The sequence below is a fragment of the Microcaecilia unicolor genome, chromosome 4, assembly GCF_901765095.1.
Source record: "Microcaecilia unicolor chromosome 4, aMicUni1.1, whole genome shotgun sequence".
Taxonomy (NCBI): domain Eukaryota; kingdom Metazoa; phylum Chordata; class Amphibia; order Gymnophiona; family Siphonopidae; genus Microcaecilia; species Microcaecilia unicolor.
In genome coordinates this window covers 349,701,529-349,727,714 of record NC_044034.1, presented here as the reverse complement: position 1 = coordinate 349,727,714, position 26,186 = coordinate 349,701,529, and the positions used below count along the sequence as shown (strand labels likewise).

The 26,186-nt window shown below is 43.3% G+C and overlaps 1 protein-coding gene across 2 annotated transcripts in view; it reads left to right on the top strand.

Moving 5' to 3' along the window:
• Positions 1-1,343: 1,343 nt before the first annotated feature.
• ERG (ETS transcription factor ERG) overlaps positions 1,344-26,186 on the top strand; it is a 405,992-nt gene continuing 381,149 nt past the window's right edge. For both annotated transcript variants that reach the window (XM_030202231.1, XM_030202229.1), the window contains exon 1: positions 1,344-1,415. The gene's annotated coding sequence lies outside the window, so the exon portion shown is untranslated. The remainder of the gene's footprint in view (positions 1,416-26,186) is intronic.

Sequence of the window (26,186 nt, the reverse complement as noted above, 5' to 3'; positions counted from 1 at the left end):
TCCTCATCCAGGGAGTCGCTAACCAACAAGGAAACCTCCTTGCTTGCCAGATCCTCAATGGCCATCTCAGGAACATCCCCCCACACCATCATAAGCCATCTTTGAGGAGCAGTAAAGCAATATTCTTGCCACAAAGCCCACCCCTGGAGGTGACATGCCCAATGGGATTAAGGGGGTCCAGGAGGAATAGGCATTTTGATTTAAAGAAGCCAATCCCTTGACCCCTTACTGGCGCAAACCCACCTCCTGCAGTGACCCAACTTCCATCTGGAATCTTTGCAGGAAGTCCAGGTCCAACGTAAGAAGCCCAACCCATGGTGAAGTGGGGGCCTTGCAAGACAGGCTTTTGGGCTTGTCTCATAAATGTAGATATCTACAATTAACATTTTGTCAGATTTCCCAGGTTGACTGAAACTTTTAAACTCTCATATGTTACAACTGTAGACAGCACAGGACCAGGGGGGATATCCAGTACTGTGTTTCAGCAGAAATAACAATAATCCCCATGGTTCAGCCTCTCTATTAGTGGGTGATAGATCGTTCAGTGACAGTGGCAAAGCCGGTATTCTCCATCTCTCTCTCTGAAATCACCGCTTTTTCTTTCAGAAAACTCGGCAATTGGTGACAGCCCCACGTGGTTTTTGTTGTTTTCCACTTGTTTTATTGCCTGCAAATTTCTCTTTTAGCGAGATAGCCTCCTTCACGGGTTACTATTATTATTATGCATGGTTTATTTTGTCCGGGGAGGGGGGATTTCATAGTAGCCTCCTGTCTGACAGTTCCGTCATCCCTTAATTTTCATATTTTCTTCTAGCTCTCTTTTCCCAGTTTAAAAAGGTTGTTTCTAACTTGTGAAGATTTCAATTCCTTCTCCTTTTTTTTTTGTTTGTTTTCATTTTCTGCTTTTTCACCAGTATCCGGCCCCCTAGGTCCACCCGTTTCTGTAGGGCCAACTTCCAGCTGTTGCAAAGGCGTCTCTTCATTTCATTTCCACTTGAGTCCCAACCAGCTCCATCCGGGCTTCCTTCCCTACATCTCTCCCCTCTCCCAAATTCTGCCTGTCTCTTCCTGGCCGACACACACACACGTGATGTACGGTCTGAGGAGTGTCTAGCCTGGCTTGATGTGCGTCTAATCCCTCCGTAGTGGAAGCTGGAGCCAGGCTCGTTTAGGTTGCACTGATCCATGATTGGAGAAAGGAAAAGAGACTCATTGAGTCTTTTCACTATGACTCTGGGCTGAGCCCATTCCCAGAGCAATGAGTCAGTGCATCTCCCTCCATTCCCGCAGCCACAGAGTACACACACACCACCAGCCTTCACTCACACACATCACCCACACGCTCAGCGGGACTGGCGACCACAGCATCCACCCTCCACCCTGCCCAGCCAGCCCGGATCTCCTCCGCGCACTCGGTAAGTCTCTCCGGCGTCTCGGTCCTTGCTCCGGGGTAACGTGGTTGGCCCCCACAGGAAAGCAGATAGTAGACTAAATTGGGGCCAGATGCGCGAAAGCTTTTCCCCCTAAAGGCACAGCAGATCTGGCCAATATAGCGCTGCAGCAGCGCTTCAAGTTCCATCAGCCCCCTTTAGACGTTTCTGCATCAGTGCGTGAGCGATCCGTCTGGCCGCTGCTCTGTTTCCCCGGGAAGGATGACAACCACGTTACTTCCTCGCTGCAAATCTGGACAGGGTTTTTTCCCCCAAAGTCAGTCGTTTAGTCCTGCAGGGGGGGTTTCTTCTTGGGTCTTGGTGGTCTGTGCTTACGACTGGCCAAAGCTTAGATGAGAAACTCGACAAGTCTTTGTACCTACCATGGCCGGAGTTTCTAGAGTAAGTTTTCTGCTAGTTGATGCGACTGTAGTGAAGGCTTGAATTATTTATACGTATCGATATTAGGCCATATACTATTTTCTGTTTTCTGTGTTTTGGGGAGTTTTTATGATGTTGCTTATGTATGCATTATTCCCCCGGATTCTGCATAGCGCAAGTGGAATTACGCACACAAATCTGGTTGTATTCTACATGCGTGTGCTCAATGTATTTATTTATTTGTTGCATTTGTATCCAGCAAAAAAACCAAAAAACAGCAGGTATAATTAAACATTTTGCAGGATACTGAACAAATAATGGAAGGGGGGGAGGGGGAAGGACCTCAGACTGGTGACAAACAGCCTAATCAATAAGATTGCTTATACACAGTCACCGTAATTCAATCATAGGTCCCTCACCAACCTCCTCCCTCGGTGTTCAAATAGTGTACAATTTATCATTGTTTCTCAATGCAAAAATAATAAATCCACAATCCAGGACATTAAGAGCAAAGCTACTTATCTTATGGCAGCTTCAAACTAGGGCCTCCCCAACGGAGCCGTTTCGCCAAATGGGGCTTCGTCAGGGGAAGGACGCCCTGCGATAAAGTACTGCTCAAGTATTACTTACTACTACTACTTAGCATTTCTATAGCGCTGCCAGGGTTACGCAGCGCTGTACAAGTTTAAACATGGGGAAGGACAGTCCCTGCTCAAGAGAGCTTACAATCTAAAGTAGCAAGTGGTAATATCAGCTTGCCTGTCCTGCCATCAAGTTTACCGCATTTATTTATATTTCTGTTTATTTTACTATTGTTACGCTGCTAACAAAATTGTATGTTAAACTGGACCTGCTGTACACTGCCTTGGGGTGAATCTCTTCATAAAGGCGGTTAATAAATCCCAAGCTGATATTATACCACTTGGTACTTGAGCAGTACTTTAACGCAGGGCATCCTTCCCTTGACGAAGGCCCCATTTGGCGAAACGGGTCCGTTGGGGAGGCCCTAGTTTGAAGCTGCGATAAGATAAGTAGCTTTGCTCTTAATGTCCTGGATTGTGGATTTATTATTTTTGCATTGAGAAACAATGATAAATTGTACACTATTTGAACACCGAGGGAGGAGGTTGGTGAGGGACCTACGATTGAAATACGGTGACTGTGTATAAGCAATCTTATTGATTAGGCTGTTTGTCACCAGTCTGAGGTCCTCCCCCCCCCCCCTTCCATTATTTGTTCACTATCCTGCAAATTGTTTAATTATACCCGCTGTTTTTTGCTGTATTTCCAAAGTTGAGCGGAGTTTTTTTTCCCCCTTTTGCCTGCATTTGTATCCCACATTTTCCCACCTATTTGCAGGCTCAACGTGGCTTACATTGTTCTGTCATGGCGATCGCCGTTTCCGGAGTGAGAGGTACAAGTGGTATTACCTTAAAGGTCATGAGTGACCTGGTAGATTAAGCAATCAAGTATAAAGAATTCATATTCGGAATAAGAGATAAAGTGGTATTGCGTTAAAGTTCATTCGTGGTAGAGTAGGCTTTGGTAGTCAAGTATAGAGAGTTAATTATCTTAATGTAATTTTCTTAAGGAGCCAATCAGCGCCAGTAATTGCCGCTTAATAATCAATTGTTGACACGTTGGTGCGTGTAAGTTCTAATGCGTGCAGCCACAAAGTGAATGTGGCCATGACAGTGGAATGGGCGGATCGTGGGTGTTCCACAAAGTTACGTTCCGTGTTATAGAATAGACCTGCTCTGTGGCCTAACTTGGGCGCCAGTATTTACACCAGGTTTTCCTTGGCATAAATGGATGTGCCCAGGGACCCTTTTACGAAGCGACAGTAAGCCCAATGTGGGCTTACCGCTTGCTAAAAAGGGGAGGGCCGGCAGGCTACTGAAGCAGCCCTGCGATAGTTCCCTTCCCCAGCATGCGCCATTTCCGATGCTGCAAAAAAAATTGCAATTTTTTGTAGCGCCAGTGTGTACATGGCGGTAATCGGGCGGTGCCGCGTGCTGCCCAGTTACCATCTGGTTAGAGCGGGAGCCCTTACTGTCACCTCAATGAGTGGCGGTAAGTACTCCCCCCCAAAATGGTTGCACGGCAAGTGCTTCACTTGCCGCACGGCCATTTCTTGAAAAAAATTAAAGACCTGCCTTTTACCTGCTGCTGTAAAAGGGGGCCTTGGTGCTTGTCAAAAACATGCACCGATGCCAACACAGGCCCCCTTTTGCTGCGGCTTCGTAAAAGGACCCCTAGAGTTAGGCACAGGCATGGCCACTAGGCATATTCTATAAACCATGCCTAACTCCTAGGTGCCATATATATTATTTATTTATTTATTAGAATTTATTTATTTACCGCCATTTTGAAGGAATCCACTCAAGGCGGTGTACAGTAAGAATAGGTCAAACGAGCAATAGACAATTACAGCAGTAAAAATATTCAAAAACAATACAAAGTATGGCATGGTATACTACTTGCAATGACAACACAATATGTACTAGAACATTATAATTGGTAGTGAAGGGTAAGGCAAAGTTGTAACATATAGATTTATTTCTTTATTTGTTACACTTGTATCCCACATTTTCCCACCTATTTGCAGGCTCAATGTGGCTTATATAGTACCGTAAAGGCGTTCGCCAATTCCGGTATGAACAAATACAGTAATGTTGTGGTAGAATAAGGTTCGTGTGTACAGACACATTAGGGAATCGTAGAGAGGAAGAGTTATTATATGCCCATTACGAGCTTTGGTTTCGTTGTGTTGCAGGGTACAGGCATTTAAGTTGGGTCGGTAGGGTATGCCTTTTCGAACAGGTTAGTTTTTAATGTTTTGCGGAAGTTTAGGTGATCATAAGTTGTTTTCACGGCTTTTTGGTAATGCGTTCCATAGTTGAGTAAGATGAGTAAGAAAGTAGGAAGAATTAGAAAGTAAGGTGACTGATTTGAAGAAAGTTGCAAGTGAGGTCAGAGACATGGTTAAATATTATCTCAGCTAGGGTAGGAGTGGATAAACTTGTCCCGCTGCAGTATGTGCAGCCCGAGTCAATCCTTGTGTGTGTGTGAGTGAAACTAACGTTAGTTACTTCTTCCATTAAAGGCTTATTTATTTATTTATTTATTTATTGCATTTGTATCCCACATTTTCCCACCTATTTGCGGGTTCAGTGTGGCTTACAATACATTGTGAGTCATGGAATTACATTGGTTACAATATGGTTATGGGTTATATTGAGAAGAGTTATGGGAAGACAGTCGAAGTCATACATGTTTTGGGAAAACAAGTCAAAGTCAAACATAGTTTGGGAATGGAACAGTAGAATGTAACAATGGGGAAGTGATCGGCAATAAAACAATGGCGAGAGAACATTAGGGTATAACAGTTCCATCTGTGGGTAGGGTTTTAAGTGTGGTGAGATTAAGGGGAAGAGAAATCAGAAGAGAGTGTATTGCCCTATCTCTGTTAGTGCGTAAGGACTTCATATGTTTTGATTCTTGCCATAGCTTTTCTCGAAGAGGTGAGTTTTCAATAGTTTGCGGAAGTGGGTTAATTCAAGCTTTCACCTGTTTCCTGAAGTAGAGATAGTCTTGTGTTGAGCGGAGCCTTTCAGGACTAGAAACTAGCCCTATATGACTCTTTATATCATTATGCACACTTAAGTACTAAAGTTATGATGGAATTGTGTTTATGAAGAGCTTGGCTTCAAAGCCCCTTGTAAATGTAATAGCTATGAAGACTGATTTAAGTTGGCATTTGTAATCTGCTTTTCCATGGAAAGCCTGGGTACTGCATATAATAAAAATGGAAATGTAAGAGCTTTCTGAAAACGTACTGCTTTAAATTAGTTTTTAATTTCTAATCTAGGGGGTAGAGCAGAGGGTCCCTAACCTGGTCCTGGAGGCACCACAGCCAGTCAGGTTTTCGGGATATCCACAATGAATATCCATAAGGGAGATCTGCATGCTCTACCTCCACTACATGCAAATCTCTCTCATGAATATTCATTGTGGATATCCTGAAAACCTGAGCGGCTGGGGTGCCACAGGTTTGGGAACCTCTGATCTAAGGGGTTCTTTGCTATTATGGTTGTCAGAAGTAAATGTGGATGTTGTGTGTCAGTTCCGTTTCTTGCCTATTTTGTTATATTTATTTATGTATTTATTGGGATTTATTAACCGCCTTTGCGAAGAGATTCAACCCAAGGCTGTGTACAGCAGGTCCAGTTTAACATACAATTTTCTTAGCAGCATAACAATAGTAAAATAAACATAAATATAAATAAATGAGGTAAACTTGAGAACAGCAAAGTAAAACCTAATAATAGAACCAGGGCCACCGAGAGGGGGGTCGGGGGGGGGGGCAAGATTCCCTCGGACACATTGAAAGCAATGGAAGTAAAACCCAGACTGGCTCAATCTGTCCTCCTTTTTCTGGAGCCATATGGTAACCCCAAATAAATGGTATGGGTGGGCAGATGGTCTTTGTTTGCTTTCATTTATCTCTGTTTCTTTGATAATGATGATGATGATGACGATCTACAATTCACTGATAGTGTGTCACAGCCAGTGTTGGCTGGTTCCCTTCATCATGATCGGAGCCCTACGCAAGGGCATGGGGAATTATGAATGTATGCCTGATAATGTTTGAGGTACTCGACGATGCTGTTCTCTGTAACTGGGCTGCTATAATTATTTCACATTTTACTACTACTACTTATCACTTCTGTAGCGCTACAAGGCATACGCAGCGCTGTACATCATACACGAAAAGACAGTCCCTGCTCAAAGAGCTCACAATCTAAAAATGGAATGTTGCTAGTGGAATAGCAACATTCCATGTGGAATCTCAAATAGTAGCAACAGAATCTCCAATAGTAGCAACATTCCATGTAGAATCTCAAGTAATAGCAACACTCCGTGTTCCACTGCACTAACCACTAGGCTACTCCTCCACTAGCAACATTCCATGTAGAAGCCTGCCGTTGCAGATCAGCAACGCAGCCGCGCAGGCTTCTATTTCTGTGAGTCTGACGTCCTGCACGACTCACAGCAACAGAAACCTGCGCAGCCACATTGCTGATCTGCAATGGCAGGCTTCTACATTACTACTACTACTATTACTTATCACTTCTATAGCGCTACAAGGCATACGCAGCACTGTACATCATACACAAAAAGACAATCCCTGCTCAAAGAGCTCACAATCTAAAAATGGAATGTTGCTAGTGGAATAGCAACATTCCATGTGGAATCTCAAATAGTAGCAACAGAATCTCCAATAGTAGCAACATTCCATGTAGAATCTCAAGTAATAGCAACACTCCGTGTTCCACTGCACTAACCACTAGGCTACTCCTCCACTAGCAACATTCCATGTAGAAGCCTGCCGTTGCAGATCAGCAACGCAGCCGCGCAGGCTTCTATTTCTGTGAGTCTGACGTCCTGCACGACTCACAGCAACAGAAACCTGCGCAGCCACATTGCTGATCTGCAATGGCAGGCTTCTACATTACTACTACTACTATTACTTATCACTTCTATAGCGCTACAAGGCATACGCAGCACTGTACATCATACACAAAAAGACAATCCCTGCTCAAAGAGCTCACAATCTAAAAATGGAATGTTGCTAGTGGAATAGCAACATTCCATGTGGAATCTCAAATAGTAGCAACAGAATCTCCAATAGTAGCAACATTCCATGTAGAATCTCAAGTAATAGCAACACTCCGTGTTCCACTGCACTAACCACTAGGCTACTCCTCCACTAGCAACATTCCATGTAGAAGCCTGCCGTTGCAGATCAGCAACGCAGCCGCGCAGGCTTCTATTTCTGTGAGTCTGACGTCCTGCACGACTCACAGCAACAGAAACCTGCGCAGCCACATTGCTGATCTGCAATGGCAGGCTTCTACATTACTACTACTACTATTACTTATCACTTCTATAGCGCTACAAGGCATACGCAGCACTGTACATCATACACAAAAAGACAATCCCTGCTCAAAGAGCTCACAATCTAAAAATGGAATGTTGCTAGTGGAATAGCAACATTCCATGTGGAATCTCAAATAGTAGCAACAGAATCTCCAATAGTAGCAACATTCCATGTAGAATCTCAAGTAATAGCAACACTCCGTGTTCCACTGCACTAACCACTAGGCTACTCCTCCACTAGCAACATTCCATGTAGAAGCCTGCCGTTGCAGATCAGCAACGCAGCCGCGCAGGCTTCTATTTCTGTGAGTCTGACGTCCTGCACGACTCACAGCAACAGAAACCTGCGCAGCCACATTGCTGATCTGCAATGGCAGGCTTCTACATTACTACTACTACTATTACTTATCACTTCTATAGCGCTACAAGGCATACGCAGCGCTGTACATCATACACAAAAAGACAATCCCTGCTCAAAGAGCTCACAATCTAAAAATGGAATGTTGCTAGTGGAATAGCAACATTCCATGTGGAATCTCAAATAGTAGCAACAGAATCTCCAATAGTAGCAACATTCCATGTAGAATCTCAAGTAATAGCAACACTCCGTGTTCCACTGCACTAACCACTAGGCTACTCCTCCACTAGCAACATTCCATGTAGAAGCCTGCCGTTGCAGATCAGCAACGCAGCCGCGCAGGCTTCTATTTCTGTGAGTCTGACGTCCTGCACGACTCACAGCAACAGAAACCTGCGCAGCCACATTGCTGATCTGCAATGGCAGGCTTCTACATTACTACTACTACTATTACTTATCACTTCTATAGCGCTACAAGGCATACGCAGCACTGTACATCATACACAAAAAGACAATCCCTGCTCAAAGAGCTCACAATCTAAAAATGGAATGTTGCTAGTGGAATAGCAACATTCCATGTGGAATCTCAAATAGTAGCAACAGAATCTCCAATAGTAGCAACATTCCATGTAGAATCTCAAGTAATAGCAACACTCCGTGTTCCACTGCACTAACCACTAGGCTACTCCTCCACTAGCAACATTCCATGTAGAAGCCTACCCTTGCAGATCAGCAACGCAGCCGCGCAGGCTTCTATTTCTGTGAGTCTGACGTCCTGCACGACTCACAGCAACAGAAACCTGCGCAGCCACATTGCTGATCTGCAATGGCAGGCTTCTACATTACTACTACTACTATTACTTATCACTTCTATAGCGCTACAAGGCATACGCAGCACTGTACATCATACACAAAAAGACAATCCCTGCTCAAAGAGCTCACAATCTAAAAATGGAATGTTGCTAGTGGAATAGCAACATTCCATGTGGAATCTCAAATAGTAGCAACAGAATCTCCAATAGTAGCAACATTCCATGTAGAATCTCAAGTAATAGCAACACTCCGTGTTCCACTGCACTAACCACTAGGCTACTCCTCCACTAGCAACATTCCATGTAGAAGCCTGCCGTTGCAGATCAGCAACGCAGCCGCGCAGGCTTCTATTTCTGTGAGTCTGACGTCCTGCACGACTCACAGCAACAGAAACCTGCGCAGCCACATTGCTGATCTGCAATGGCAGGCTTCTACATTACTACTACTACTATTACTTATCACTTCTATAGCGCTACAAGGCATACGCAGCACTGTACATCATACACAAAAAGACAATCCCTGCTCAAAGAGCTCACAATCTAAAAATGGAATGTTGCTAGTGGAATAGCAACATTCCATGTGGAATCTCAAATAGTAGCAACAGAATCTCCAATAGTAGCAACATTCCATGTAGAATCTCAAGTAATAGCAACACTCCGTGTTCCACTGCACTAACCACTAGGCTACTCCTCCACTAGCAACATTCCATGTAGAAGCCTGCCGTTGCAGATCAGCAACGCAGCCGCGCAGGCTTCTATTTCTGTGAGTCTGACGTCCTGCACGACTCACAGCAACAGAAACCTGCGCAGCCACATTGCTGATCTGCAATGGCAGGCTTCTACATTACTACTACTACTATTACTTATCACTTCTATAGCGCTACAAGGCATACGCAGCGCTGTACATCATACACAAAAAGACAATCCCTGCTCAAAGAGCTCACAATCTAAAAATGGAATGTTGCTAGTGGAATAGCAACATTCCATGTGGAATCTCAAATAGTAGCAACAGAATCTCCAATAGTAGCAACATTCCATGTAGAATCTCAAGTAATAGCAACACTCCGTGTTCCACTGCACTAACCACTAGGCTACTCCTCCACTAGCAACATTCCATGTAGAAGCCTGCCGTTGCAGATCAGCAACGCAGCCGCGCAGGCTTCTATTTCTGTGAGTCTGACGTCCTGCACGACTCACAGCAACAGAAACCTGCGCAGCCACATTGCTGATCTGCAATGGCAGGCTTCTACATTACTACTACTACTATTACTTATCACTTCTATAGCGCTACAAGGCATACGCAGCACTGTACATCATACACAAAAAGACAATCCCTGCTCAAAGAGCTCACAATCTAAAAATGGAATGTTGCTAGTGGAATAGCAACATTCCATGTGGAATCTCAAATAGTAGCAACAGAATCTCCAATAGTAGCAACATTCCATGTAGAATCTCAAGTAATAGCAACACTCCGTGTTCCACTGCACTAACCACTAGGCTACTCCTCCACTAGCAACATTCCATGTAGAAGCCTGCCGTTGCAGATCAGCAACGCAGCCGCGCAGGCTTCTATTTCTGTGAGTCTGACGTCCTGCACGACTCACAGCAACAGAAACCTGCGCAGCCACATTGCTGATCTGCAATGGCAGGCTTCTACATTACTACTACTACTATTACTTATCACTTCTATAGCGCTACAAGGCATACGCAGCACTGTACATCATACACAAAAAGACAATCCCTGCTCAAAGAGCTCACAATCTAAAAATGGAATGTTGCTAGTGGAATAGCAACATTCCATGTGGAATCTCAAATAGTAGCAACAGAATCTCCAATAGTAGCAACATTCCATGTAGAATCTCAAGTAATAGCAACACTCCGTGTTCCACTGCACTAACCACTAGGCTACTCCTCCACTAGCAACATTCCATGTAGAAGCCTGCCGTTGCAGATCAGCAACGCAGCCGCGCAGGCTTCTATTTCTGTGAGTCTGACGTCCTGCACGACTCACAGCAACAGAAACCTGCGCAGCCACATTGCTGATCTGCAATGGCAGGCTTCTACATTACTACTACTACTATTACTTATCACTTCTATAGCGCTACAAGGCATACGCAGCGCTGTACATCATACACAAAAAGACAATCCCTGCTCAAAGAGCTCACAATCTAAAAATGGAATGTTGCTAGTGGAATAGCAACATTCCATGTGGAATCTCAAATAGTAGCAACAGAATCTCCAATAGTAGCAACATTCCATGTAGAATCTCAAGTAATAGCAACACTCCGTGTTCCACTGCACTAACCACTAGGCTACTCCTCCACTAGCAACATTCCATGTAGAAGCCTACCCTTGCAGATCAGCAACATGGTCGCGCAGGCTTCTGTTTCTGTGAGTCTGACGTCAGACTCACAGAAACAGAAGCCTGCGTGGCTGCATTGCTGATCTGCAAGGGCAGGCTTCTACATTACTACTACTACTACTTATCACTTCTATAGTGCTACAAGGCATACGCAGTGCTGTACACCATACACGAAAAGACAGTCCCTGCTCAAAGAGCTCACAATCTAAATATGACAGGCAATCAGACAGAACAACTAAGAGGTAAGGGAATTAAAGAGGTGGGGATAAAAGGGTACAGGGCAAGTGAGTAGTGGTTAGGTGTCAAAAGCAGCGTTAAAGAGGTGGGCTTTTAGCCTAGACTTGAAAATGGTCAAAGACAGGGCTAGACGTACAGGCTCGGGAAGTCTATTCCAGGCGTGAGGTGCAGCGAGATAAAAGGAACAGAGTCTGGAATTAGCAGTAGAGGAGAAGGGGACAGACAGGAGAGATTTATCCACAGAACAGAGTACCCGAGGGGGGGCATAGGGAGAAACAAGAGCGGAGAGGTACTGGGGAGCGGTAGAGTGAATGCACTTGTAGGTCAGTAAGAGAAGTTTTACACAGTTCACATTTCTTTTGAGTCTTCTGGTATGGCACAGAGTGTCCCAGTGACAGTCAGTATCATTCCTGATTCCTTTTCCAAATTTTCCACAGTTCTGTTTGTCTATAAACCAATCATGGCTCTTTTCAATAACTGTAATGTCTTGGATGTTATATTTTAGGTGTCAGTCGAGCAAAAAATGAAAATTATTCTTATCGCTATTATTGTGATGGTTTTGCACAGCCTGCCAGATGCTCTTAGCTGGGTTTGACACTCTAAATGCTGAGGCCTTCCCAAAAACTAGGATATTCAGAGGTATCGACCCAGGATATGGGCAGTTCCAAGCAGCACAGCCTTCTGTAGTTGACAGGTGGCAATCTTGCATTATAATATGATTATTATTGATTATATACATTCCACACGACACAGATAGCAGCATGGAATCATTCTGGCTAGATAATACACTGAAATTGTCTGCTCAGTGTGTGGTGGTGGCCAAAAAAGCAAAGAGGATGCTAGGAATTATTAGGAAAGGGATGGTGAATAAGACCAAAAATACTATAATGCCTTTGTATCTCTCCATGGTGCGTCCGCACCTTGAGTATTGCGTTCAGTTCTGGTCGCCGTTTCTCAAGAAAGATATAGCGGAATTAGAAAAGGTTCAAAGAAAAGCGACTAAAACGATAAAGGGGATGGAACTCCTCTTGTATGAAGAAAGGCTAAAGAGGTTAGGGCTCTTCAGCTTGGAAAAGAGACGGATGAGGGGAGATATGATTGAGGTCTACAAAATCCTGAGCGGTGTAGAACAAGTAGAAGTAAATCAATTTTTTACTTGTTCCAAAAGTACAGAGACTAGGGGACACTCGAGGAAGTTACATGGAAATACTTTTAAAACAAATAGGAGGAAATACTTTAGCACTCAACGAATAGTTAAGCTCTGGAAATCTTTGCTGGAAGATGTGGTAACAGCGGTCAACGTACCTGGGTTTAAAAAAGGTTTGGACAAATTCCTGGAGGAAAAGTCCATAGTCTGCTATTGAGACAGACATGGGAAGCAACTGTTTGCCCTGGGATTTGTAGTATGGAATGTTGCTACTCTGAGATTCTGCAAGGAATCTTGTCACTCTTAGGGATTCCAGAATCTTGCTATTCTTTGGGGTTCTACATGGAATGTTGTTACTCTTTGAGATTCTGCATGTAGAGAGGTGTGGTAGCCGTGCATGGAATCTTGTCACTCTTTTGGATTCATTGGGGTTCTACTTGGAATGTTGCCATTATTTGGGTTTCTGCCAGGTACTTATGACCTGGCTTGGCCACTGTTTGGAAAACAGGATACTGGGCTAGATGGAATATTGATCTGACCCAGTATGGCTACTCTTATGTTCTTATGTACTTGCACTGTGGCACCCTTCCTCCCCTAGCCTCAGCGTTCTCTATCGCTTAGTCCACACCAGCATTTCTGGAGAAATATTAGTCTGTATGCAAAATAGTGTGCAGCCCCAAAACTTTGATTTTGATTATTTTTCTCATGTCACATATATAGGAATTTTGGTTTTGGTCTGGGATTTTTTTGTTTGTTTGTTTGTGATTGGAGCAATATTGTTGAAATTTTCCATGTCATTTCAAATGGGTGTACATTCCTAATGCACAGGTGAGGCCGTCCCTCCCAAAGCAGAAAAGAAAACAAGTTTTCCAGTCTTTGAAACGATATTAAAGTACCAAAACCAACAACTTTAGCTTGGCAGAGTTTAAAAAGGGGTTAGACGGTTTCCTAAAGGACAAGTCCATAAACCGCTACTAAATGGATTTGGGAAAAATCCACAATTCCAGGAATAACATGTATAGAATGTTTGTACGTTTGGGAAGCTTGCCAGGTGCCCTTGGCCTGGATTGGCCGCTGTCGTGGACAGGATGCTGGGCTCGATGGACCCTTGGTCTTTTCCCAGTATGGCATTACTTATGTACTTATTAGTGCCCTCTTCAGAAAGAAGGATAGGATCGTTGCTGTTCAAGCACCCTCTGTGCTCACCCTTTCCCTTCTGGTCTCCTGTGTTTCCAGATGTTGAACAATTTTATGATCACATCAGTCCCAGACTACTTAGGGTCCCTTTTTCATACTGATCTGCAAGTCTTTCCTCAGGAGATTCTAGTATTTAAAGCTCACCCTTTTAATCAATATATGTGACTATGAAAAGTAGGCAATGCCATATAATTAGACTTCCCTGAGGGGTCCTTTTACTAAGCTGCGCTGGAAAATGGATGTGCGGCAAAATAAAAATTGGCGCATGTCCATTTTGGGTCTGAGACCTTACCGCCAGCCATTGACTTAGCGGTAAGGCCTCTCACGTGAACTACTACTACTACTTATCATTTCTATAGCGCTACTAGACGTACGCAGCGCTGTACACTTGAACATGAAGAGACAGTCCCTGCTTGATAGAGCTTACAATCTAATTAGGATAGACAAACAGGACAAATAAGAGATAAGGGAATAACTAAGGTGGGCTTTTAGCCTAGATTTGAAGACGGCCAGAGATGGAGCTTGTCATACCGGCCCAGGAAGACTATTCCAGGTATATGGTGCAGCAAGATAAAAGGAACTGAGTCTGGAGTTAGCGGTGGAGGAGAAGGGTGCAGATAAGAGAGATTTACCCAGTGAACGGAGTTCCCGGGGAAGAGTGTAGGGAGAGATGAGAGTGGTGAGGTACTGAGGAGCTGCAGAGTAAATGCACTTATAGGTCAATAAGAGGAGTTTGAACTGTATGCGGAAACGGATAGGGAGCCAGTGAAGTAACTTGAGGAGAGGGCTAATATGAGCATAGCGACACTGGCGGAATATAAGTCGTGCGGCAGAAATTTGATCAGATTGAAGAAGAGAGAGATGGCTAATGTTAACTGTGCGGTAATCGCCTATGTGCGTTAAGTTGGAGTTTACCGCCCGATTTTCACAGCGCGCCAGAAAATAAAGTATATTTTCTGGCACGAGTAGCAGACTCACGTCAAAAATGAAACTACTGCATGGGCTACACGGTAGCCGGGCAGTAACTCCAAATTGACGCACATTGGGTGAGCGGAGGCACCTACACAGCTTAGTAAAAGGGCCCCTAAGTGTATCCACTGTATCGGTCCATGGTGCGACCGCACCTAGAGTATTGTGTTCAATTCTGGTCGCTGCACCTCAAAAAAGATATAGTGGAATTAGAAAAGGTGCAGAGAAGGGCGACAAATTTAAGGGGTTGGGACGACTTTCCTATCAGGAAAGGCTAAAGCGGTTGGGGCTCTTCAGCTTGGAGAAAAGGCGGCTGAGGGGTGATATGATAGAGGTATATAAAATAATGAGTGGAGTGGAACAGATAGATGTGTAGCGTCTGTTTACGCTTTCTAACAATACTACGACAAGGGGGCACGCGATGAAGCTGGAGTGCAGTAAGTTTAAAACAAATAAGAGAAACTTTTTCTTTACTCAGCGCGTAATTCGACTCTGGAATTCATTGCCGGAGAATGTGGTTAAGGCGGTTAGCTTAGCAGAGTTTAAGAAAGGGTTGGACGGCTTCCTGAAGGGAAAGGCCATAGAATGTTATTAAATGGACGTAGGGGAAAATCCACTATTCCTGGGACAAGCAGTACAAAATGCTTTGCTCCGTGGATCTTGTCGGCTGATTGTGACCTGGATTGGCCACTGTCGGAGACAGGGTGCTGGGCTAGATGGACCTTTGGTCTGTCCCAGTGTGGCGATGCTTATGTCTTATTCTGTAATTTGCTGTGCATAAATTCTAAGTCGCACGGTTGAAAAGGGGGCATGGCCATGAGCGGGTCGTGGCCGTTTCTAAAATCTGTGCGCATTCTTATAGAAAACACCTGCTCCACATCTAATTTAGTAGTCGGCTTTTACACTGCTTTACTTGATGTACCTGCCCGTGACTAAATTTAGTCACGCGGATGGGCACTCACCATATTCTGTAAACCACATGGAACTTTAGATGTATTCTATAAAATATAGGCGCCATAGAGGGGCATAATTGAACTGGGCGCCCATCTTTAAGGGCGCCCATCTCTAAGGATGCCCCGGTGAAGGGGCGGGGCATCCTGCATTATTGAAACAAGATGGGCGTCCATCTTTCGTTTCAATAATACGGTTGGGGATGGCCAATCGACCATCTTGACATTTAGGTTGACCTTAGAGATGGGCGGTCTCAGTTTTCACCGATAAAGAAAACTGAGGACGTCCATCTCAAAAATGACCAAATCCAAGCCATTTGGTCATGGGAGGAGCCAGCATTCATAGTACACTGGTCCCCTCTCACATGCCAAGACACCAACCGGGCACCCTAGGGGGCACTGCAGTGGACTTCACAAATTACTCCCAGGTGCATAGCTCCCTTACCTTGGGTGCTGAGCCCCCCAACCCCCCCTAAAACCCACTACCCACAACTGTACAACACTACCATAGCCCTTAAAGGGTAACGGGGGGCACCTAGATGTGGGTACAGTGGGTTTCGGGTGGGTTTTGGAGGGCTCCCATTTACCAAGTGTAACAGGTAGGGGGGGGGGGATGGGCCTGGGTCTGCCTGCCTGAAGCGCACTGTAGTACCCACTAAAAATTGCTCCAGGGACCTGCATAGTGCTGTGATGGAGCTGGGTATGACATTTGAGGCTGGCATAGAGGCTGGAAAAAAATGTTTTTTTAATTTGTTTATTTGGGTGGGAGAGGGTTGGTGACCACTGGAGGAGTAAGGGGAGGTGATCCCAGATTCCCTCTGGTGGTCCTCTTGTCAGTTCAAGCACCTGTTCGAGGCTTGGTCATGAACAAAAAGGGACCAAGTAAAGTCGGCCAAATGCTCGTCAGGGACGCCCTTTTTTTTTCCACTATCGACCAAGGACGCCCATCTCTTAACCATGCCCTCGTCCCGCCTTCGGTACACTGCCGACACGCCCCCTTGAACTTTGGTCGTCCTTGTGACGGAAAGCAGTTGAGGATGCCCAAAATTGGCTTTCGATTATGCCGATTTGGGCGACCTTAGGAGAAGGACGCCCATCTCCCGATTTGTGTCGGAAGATGGGTGCCCTTCTCCTTCGAAAATAAGCCGGATATATAGAAACTAGCCATAAGCGCTGTTCTGTAAAGGGCTTTAACCCTTTATAGAATAACTCTAAAGTGCAGATCTCACACCTAACTTTGGTCACCAGACTTATATGGTAGGAAAGCACCGCACTGGGCAGGGCAGGACGCTGCCATTTTGAAGGCGGTGCCGGAAGGAGGAGGGTCCTTCTCTTTCTTACTCTGTGCAAACACTTATTGTGTAAATAGCACGATGCCATGATTTTCCCTTTATGTGCTGACTAACGCTGGTGTCATTCCTTGAATGCCGTTGGTTATTGTTTTTCTCTTGGTTCATAAGGCAACTATGGATGCATATTTGTAGATTTTGGATCATAGTTTTTCTAGCTTTTTTCTCTTGGCTTAAAAGAATCTATTCGTAATCGCTGGATTTTTCAGCCATTTTTCACCATTATTTCTCTTGGGAGAACAACATTTTTGGTTTATACAGTTTAGTCGTAATATTTCTTTTTCTTCTCAGCTTACTTTTGTTCACTTAAATATTAATTTCTCACATTTTTCTTCACATATATATATTTAATTAGTTTTACAATTATTTTACACATTTTCACATTCACAACTAAGTAGAAGCAACTTTGCACAATTTAAAAATGATCATTTTTTTAAATCACTTGTTTATGTTTTTTTTAATGTAATATATGAGTATTGCTCCACAATAGTCTCTTTTGGTTTGTCTGTTTTCTGCACTTGAGCTTAAAAACACTTTATATATTTTTTGTATTATTTTGCATCATGTATCATTTTATATTATTTATATTTTAAAAATGTATTTTGTATATATAGAGACTTTGACACCTGAAGCAGGCATATCACTGCTGAAAGGCGGTTAGCTTGGCAGAGTTTAAAAAGGGGAGAAAGTTTCCTAAAGGACAAGTCCATAAACCACAACTAAATGGACTTGGGAAAAATCCACAATTCCAGGAATAACATGTATAGAATGTTTGTACGTTTGGGAAGCTTCCCAGGTGCCCTTGGCCTGGATTGGCCGCTGTCGTGGACAGGATGCTGGGCTCGATGGACCCTTGGTCTTTTCCCAGTGTGACATTACTTATGTACTTATAAACATGGGACCGTGTTGAGGCCATTCAACCTTTTTATTTATTTGTTACATTTGTATCCCACATTTTCCCACCTATTTGCAGGCTCAATGTGGCAATAAACAACTTTTACTTCATTAACCTCTGGAGGCCTGTTTGGATTGGTTGCATAACATCCCTTCCCTATTTATTGGATAGTATAGCTTCATAGGGAATCCTTCCTTGATTTGTCAGGTGCACGTACTAATTTTGCCATTAATGCGTGGCCATTAAAACAGATTACTGCACAAGCCCTTACTGCCACCCATTATGTGGGTGATGAAGGCTAATTTTACAACAATCAGTTAGCGCATGGCAATGTAGCTGATTAGCGCAGAACACACCCACTCTCCACCCCCAGACACTCCCCCACTGCAAAAAAAAAAAAAAAACCCCAATATTTTTTAATGCATGGGCAACCTGTGCACATCCAGCAATTACTGTGGGATTCCTCAGCGCACCCAGCGCTATGCCACAGCTTTGTAAGAAAAGCCCCTTAATGCAACAACGTTTGAGGGCATTTATTGAAAACGTTTCATAAATATACAAAAGTCACCAAACATATAAAGAGGAATCCAATACAATTTATATGGAAATATAATGTTTGATTTTAACAAAATATTTCTAAAAAGCAAGGAAAAGACCTCAAAACGCCCGACCGCTTACTTTCAGTTTTCAGCGGCTTTAACTGGGGGCGTGGTGTTCATCACTGGTCATAAAAACCTTGCTTGGAAAGAATTATTTTAACTTTTAATTTATTTCCAAATAGATTTTAACAATTTTGCTCTTTTTACAAGAAAAATTTTTTTTTAATATATTGACAATATCAATGCTAACTTCAAATTTTCTTTGGTTCATAAAAACCTTCACCGATTCTCATGAAGTGCTCTAAAGCAGCTTTACAAAGATAAAGTAAAGTCGAGCACTTATCTGTTGCCCGACGGTGGCCCCATCCGTTTCGCTTGTGGGCTTTTTCAAGGGCTGTGCTTCGACAGAGAAAGCATTGAGAAAATTTTTTTCCTCTCTCTTGATCTGACCATAACTTAGTGCTACTTTGAAAAAAAAATTTTTTTTCTTGTAAAAAGAATAAAATTGTTAAAATCTATTTGGAAATGAATTAAAAGTTAAAACAATTCTTTCCAAGCAAGGTTTTTATGACCAGTGATGAACACCACACCCCCAGTTAAAGCCGCTGAAAACTGAAAGTAAGCGGTCGGGCGTTTTGAGGTCTTTTCCTTGCTTTTTAAAAATATTTTGTTAAAATCAAACATTATATTTCCATATAAATTTTATTGGATTCCTCTTTATATGTTTGGTGATCTTACATCTTGGAGTCCTGTATGGTTAACCTCTTACTATTGTCTACATAAACATACAAAGCAAATTTGAACGCACAAGAGAAGGTAATATCTATGTGGATATACAAAGTAATTAACATAGGGGCCCTTTTATTAAGCTGCGTAGGTGGCTATGCGTGCCCAACATGTATCAAATTACTACTACTACTACTTATCATTTCTATAGCGCTACTGGACGTACGCAGCGCTGTACACTTGAACATGACGAGACAGTCCCTGCTCAACAGAGCTTACAATCTAATTAGGACAGACAAACAGGACAAACAAAAGATAAGGGAATATTAAAGTGAGGATGATAAAATAAGGGTTCTGAACAAGTGAACAAGGGTTAGGAGTTAAAAGCAGCATCAAAAAGGTGGGCTTTTAGCTTAGATTTGAAGATGATCAGAGATGGAGCTTGACATACCGGCTCAGGAAGTCTATTCCAGGCATATGGTGTAGCAAGATAAAAGGGTGCAGATAAGAGAGATTTACCCAGTGAATGGAGTTCCCGGGGAGGAATGTAGGGAGAGATGAGAGTGGAGAGGTACTGAGGAGCTGCAGAGTGAATGCACTTATAGGTCAATAAGAGGAGTTTGAACTGTATGCGGCAGGGGCGTAGACAGATACTCAATTTTGGGTGGGCCTGGGTCTAAGATGGGTGGGCAGAAGAACTCCACCTTATCCCACAAGTGATTTGGTCTCTTCTCTCTCAGCTGTATGCCATATGGTCTCTCAAACATCCCCCCCTCCCCCGCATACCTTTGAAATAGCAGATTTTCACCAGTAGCGAGCAGCAACTAATACACACTGCTCATGTTGGCCCCACAGTCTTCCCTCTGATGCAATTTCCTGTTTCTGCATAGGCGGGAATACATCAGAGAGAAGGCTGTGGGGCCGGTGAGAGCAGTATGTATTAGTCGTTTCTCGCTGCAGGCAAAGATCTACTATTTACAAGGTATGCAGGAGGGACAGCTGTTAGGAGTTTTCAGCTGGTGGGGCTTGGGGATATCTGCCAGCCACATCATAGCTGTGCTGCTACTGGGTGGGCTTGAGCCCAAAGTGGGTGGGCCTAGGCCCACCCGGGCCCACCCTTGGCTATGCCACTGGTATGCGGAAACGGATAGGAAGCCAGTGAAGTGACTTGAGGAGAGGGCTAATATGAGCATAACGACCCTGGCGGAATATTAGTCGTGCAGCAGAATTTTGAACAGATTGAAGAGGAGAGAGATGGCTAAGTGGGAGACCAGTGAGAGGCAAGTTGCAGTAGTCTAAGCGAGAGGCGATAAGAGCATGGATGAGGGTTCTGGTAGTGCTCTCAGAAAGGAAAGGGTGAATTTTGCTGATATTATAGAGAAAGAAACGACAGGTTTTAGCAGTCTGTTGAATATGTGCAGAGAAGGAGAGGGATGAGTCGAAGATGACCCCAATTGGAGTTACCGCCCAGGTACCGCGTGGCCCTTGTGGTAGTTTCAATTTTGGCATGCGTCCGCTATGCGGGTCTGAAAAATATTTTCAGCTAGGTCAGTAGCTGGCAGTAAGGTCTCAGACCCAAAATGGATGCGCAGCAATTTTCATTTTGACACATGTCCATTTTCAGCAAAAATGTTAAAAAAGGCCTTTTTTTTGTAGGTGCGCTAAACAATAATTCCGCGCATGCCCAAAACATGCATCTACACTACCGCAGGCCATTTTTCAGTTCACCTTAGTAGAAGGACCCCATAATGAAACTGAAACCAACAAACTCCCAAGTGTGGCAAGTAACCATTTGCATAAATGGATGCACGTAGATATCACGCTGAAATATCGACTAAGCATATTCTATAATTGGCGCCTAAATCTAGGTGCCAATTACGGAATGCGCTTAGTCGCCACTGATTTCAGCACCAATTTTTTAGGTGCCATATATAGAATCTCCTCCTAACTGACTAAAACAGAGTTAATGTAACCATTTGCATGTGGTACCTGCAGGACATAAATGCGGGACCACTTACAACCTCCTTTTAAGGAGGCACCAAGAACTGGGTGACACTCAAATTTGGGTACAAAGAAAAGGAGAGGAAATCCGAAGTACAAAAAAACAAACAGAAGAACAAAAAGCATCTACGGCCTCCGGAGCTGGGACAGCAAAGAATTCTTTATTAAAGGACCCGACACGGGATGTGTTTCGGCAAACACGCCTGCATCGGGGGTCTGATAAAAATGGCTACCTGAGGTAAAAGACCATATGGCCCAGCTATAGCTAAGTCCAAACCACGCCGCAGAAATGCCTCTCACCGGCGTCAGCCATTTTTATCAGACCCCCGATGCGGGCGTGTTTGCCGAAACACGTCCCGTGTCGGGTCCTTTAATAAAGAATTCTTTGCTGTGAGCCCGACAGGGAAATGCCCAGTGTACCTGAATGTAACTCATCTTGAGCTACTACTGAAAAAAGGTGTGAGCAAAATCCCAAAAATAAAATAAATATTATCGTGTGTTAACGGGTTAGTACATGGTTAATACAGCAGTAAGTACTTTTGCAGTAATTTTTTTAAAATGAATGCATGTTAATTGTAACAGCACATGGTCATAAATTAAACTAATAGAAAAAAGTTTTTTTTTACAGCTGCGGTAAAATGGTTTTTAACATGCAGGAAAGACCCACGTAAGGGCAACACTAAGGGGGTCTTTTACAAAACCAAGGTAGCGTTTTTAGCTCGCAGTAGAGGAGTGTGGTAGCCGTGTTAGTCCACTCTTAAGGTTATCAATAGAAATCAAACAAAATAAAACATGGAAAAGAAAATAAGATGATACCTTTTTTATTGGACATAACTTAATACATTTCTTGATTAGCTTTCGAAGGTTGCCCTTCTTCCTCAGATCGGAAATAAGCAAATGTGCTAGCTGACAGTCTATATAAGTGAAAACATTCAAGCATTACTATGACAGTCTGACAGGGTGGGTGGGTAGGAAGTATGCGTGGGGACATCAAAGCATATCTCTGTTGATCACCCTCCCCTCACCTATCCACACCCACCCTGTTAGAATATCAATGATATGCTTTGATGTCCCCATGCATACCTCCGACCCACCCCCATCCTCCCACCCTGTCAGACTGTCATAGTAATGCTTGAATGTTTTCACTTATATACACTGTCAGCTAGCACATTTGCTTATTTCCGATTTGACGAAGAAGGGCAACCTTCGAAAGCTAATCAAGAAATGTATTAAGTTATGTCCAATAAAAAAGGTATCATCTTATTTTCTTTTCCATGTTTTATTTTGTTTGATTTCTATAGATTCTACATGGAATGTTGCTATTCCACTAGCAACATTCCAGGTAGAAGTCGGCCCTTGCGGATCACCAATGTGGCCGCGCAGGCTTCTGCTTCTGTGAGTCTGACGTCCTGCACGTACGTGCGCAGCCTTCTACATGGAATGTTGTTAGTGGAATAGCAACATTCCATGTAGAATCTCCAATAGTAGCAACATTCCATGTAGAATCTCCAATGGTATCTATTTTACTGTCATAGTAATGCTTGAATGTTTTCACTTATATACACTGTCAGCTAGCACATTTGCTTATTTCCGATCTGAGGAAGAAGGGCAACCTTCGAAAGCTAATCAAGAAATGTATTAAGTTATGTCCAATAAAAAAGGTATCATTTTCTTTTCCATGTTTTATTTTGTTTGATTTCTATTGATAGCTCGCAGTAGAAATCAGCTGCCAATAAACACTGAGACGCCCATAGGAATAGAATTGGGTGTCTTGGTATTTACCGCCAGCATGATTTTTACTGCAAGCTAAAAACACTTCCGTGGCTTAGTAAAAGACCCCTTAAGACGAATTCTTACAGCGGCTTAGTTAAATGGACCTCAAGTGAGTTACACCTTTTTTTTTTAAAAGGGCCCCTAAGTTTTGTTTCTCATCTGAAACCAAGATGGTGGAAAAAGCAAGCTGATATTCAAAATCTAGGAACATCGTTTTGCTATTCCTGTGCTTATTTTGGCTTCGGAAACTTGGAAAATGTGTTCAGACTGTGATAGTTGGCTTTTTATTTTTTCTTTGGTGGGAAATGGAGGAATGGAGGGGGGAAAGAAGAGAGGTGTTTGAACAGATCTATACTGATTTTGATTGTCAGTTGAAACACAGCTCATCTTGTCATTCACCGAGAACTGAGGTTCTGCATTTTGGGGGGGGGGGGGGGGGGGTAGCTGCCGAAGACACAGAACTGTTTATTCTATAACCACTTACAGACATAATTGCATATCCAACTGTATTTCTTTCTGAAGCCACAATATTAAAAAAAAAGGGCTCATCTGTCATCTGTCATTAAAATGATTGGTTTCTCGATGTCTTTTGGGACAATATTTTGCATTAATAAGATTAGATCCTAATTCACACTGCTAGCATGTTCGTTTCTTACAGTTCAGAGGGAAAATCTCTGCCAAGCATTTTACTGCCAGTCTGGAAACTTCATGTGAAGTGCAGTAACATTCCACTTTTTACCCTTTCCTCCCCAGGATAGGAGCCAGCTCTGTGGGTGCTGTGGGAGATTGTGCAAACTCTTTGTCTGTGTTCAGGGAGAGGTAATTTCCATTGGGTTTAGCACCCCCAATCCATTTGAAAAGTTGACTGCTATGCTCCCCAGCAGACTTGCATTGAATTGCATAGATAGCTTTTAGTTGAAATCACTTCTTTTCTACTGCACTGTCAGTGGCTAAAGATCTATAAAAGAATCAGGAAAAGACCCCTATGTCCATAGAGCAGCGGCAAAGCAAAAAGTAGGAGCAGACCAAAGGAACTTCCAGCAGATGGTATGTGAATTCAGACGACTTTATTAATAAGAGTACGTCACATGTCCAGGACCCGACACTGGACATTGTTTCAGTGCGTAACCGTCTGCCTCCGGGGTCACAAAACTCCGTGAAGAGTGCTGTGCAATACAGGATTTTGGATGAGAGGACCCCTTGGCGTACATGTCAGTGGAGTCCCACAGACTCATATTGGTTTGACTTTTAAAGAACACTTTTTAAAATGCCTTTTCTATATTGGTTCACAGTGTTTTGCTGGAGGATGTGATAACAGCGGTTAGCGTATCTGGGTTGTAAAAGGGTTTGGACAAGTTCCTGGAGGAAAAGTCCATAGTCTGTTATTTATTTATTTGTTACATTTGTATCCCACATTTTCCCACATATTTGCAGGCTCAATGTGGCTTACATAATACCGTGAAGGCATTCGCCAAATCCGGTACGGGTTAGGTACAAAATGTTGTATTGGGATAGGGAAGATAAGATTCAATCAAGTTGGGTTGAGGTAAAAGAGTTCATCAATGTCCAATACAATCTTTAATAGTGAAGTGTTGCAGGTTGAGTCATTTAAGTTGGGTCATTCAGATATGCCCTTCCGAATAGGTGAGTCTTTAATGACTTTCTGAATTTTAGGTAATCATAAGTTGTTTTCACCACTTGTGGCAATGCGTTCCACAGGCGCGTGCCTATGTAAGAGAAGTTGGATGCATGGGTTGTCTTGTATTTTAGTCCTTTGCAATTTGGGTAATGGAGATTCAGGTAAGACCGTGATGAACTGGTACTATTTCTGATTGGGAGATTGATTAGGTCAATCATGTAATCTGGGACTACTCCATAGATGATCTTATGGACTAAGGTGCAGATTTTGAAAGAGATGCGTTCTTTGATAGGAAGCCAGTGCAATTTTTCACGGAGTGGTGTGGCATTTTGGAATCGTGTCTTACCAAATATCAATCTGGCTGCTGGTGTTTTGTGCCGTTTGGAGTTTCCTTGTGAGTTGTTCCTTACATCCTGCATAGATTCCATTGCAGTAATCAACGTGGCTTAATGCCATTGATTGAATTAAATTGCGGAAAATATCTATTGGGAAGAAAGGTTTTAAACTCTTGAGTTTCCACATTGAATGAAACATTTTCTTCACGGTGGAGTTGACTTGGGACTCAAGTGTAAGATTTCTATCAATAATAACACCTAGTATTTTGAGACTATCAGAGATGGGAAGGGAATGCTCTGGACAGACATGGGGAAACTACTATTTGCCCTGGGATTTATAGCATGGAATATTGCCATGATTTGGGTTTCTCTCAGGTACTTGTGACCTGGATTGGCCACTGTTGGAAACAGGATGCTGGGCTTGATGGATCTTTGGTCTGTCCCAGTATGGCAATACGTATGTACTTATGTACTTAATTCCATAGTCTGCTATTGAGACAGACATGGGAAAGCCTTTTTGCCTTGGGATTGGTAGTGTGGAATGTTGCTACTCTTTGGGATTCTGGAATCTTGTCACTCTTTAGGATTCCAGAATCTTGCTATTCTTTGGGGTTCCGCATGGAATGTTGCTGCTATTTGGGTTTCTGCCAGGTACTTGTGACCTGGCTTGGCCACTGTTGAGAAACAGGATACTGGGCTAGATGGACCATTGGTCTGACACAGTATGGCCACTCTTATATTATGTTAAGTCTACCACCTTGCAACCTCAATTCATGCCTTATAGTTTTACCACATTCCCTTCTCTGGAAAATATTTGTCTTTATATTAATGCCTTTCATATCTCCTCTTTCCTTCCTCTCTTCTAGGGTATAGATATTCAGGTCTTCCAGTCTCTTCTCATATGTCTTTTGGCACAAGCCCCATACCATTTTTGTTGCCTTCCTCTTGACTGCTTCAAGTCTTTTTATACCTTTAGCAAGATGCGGCCTCACCAATGACTTGTACAGGGGCATCAACACATCCTTTCTTCTGCTGGTTTCACTTTGCTCTATACAGCCTAGCATCCACCGCCTTGTCACACTG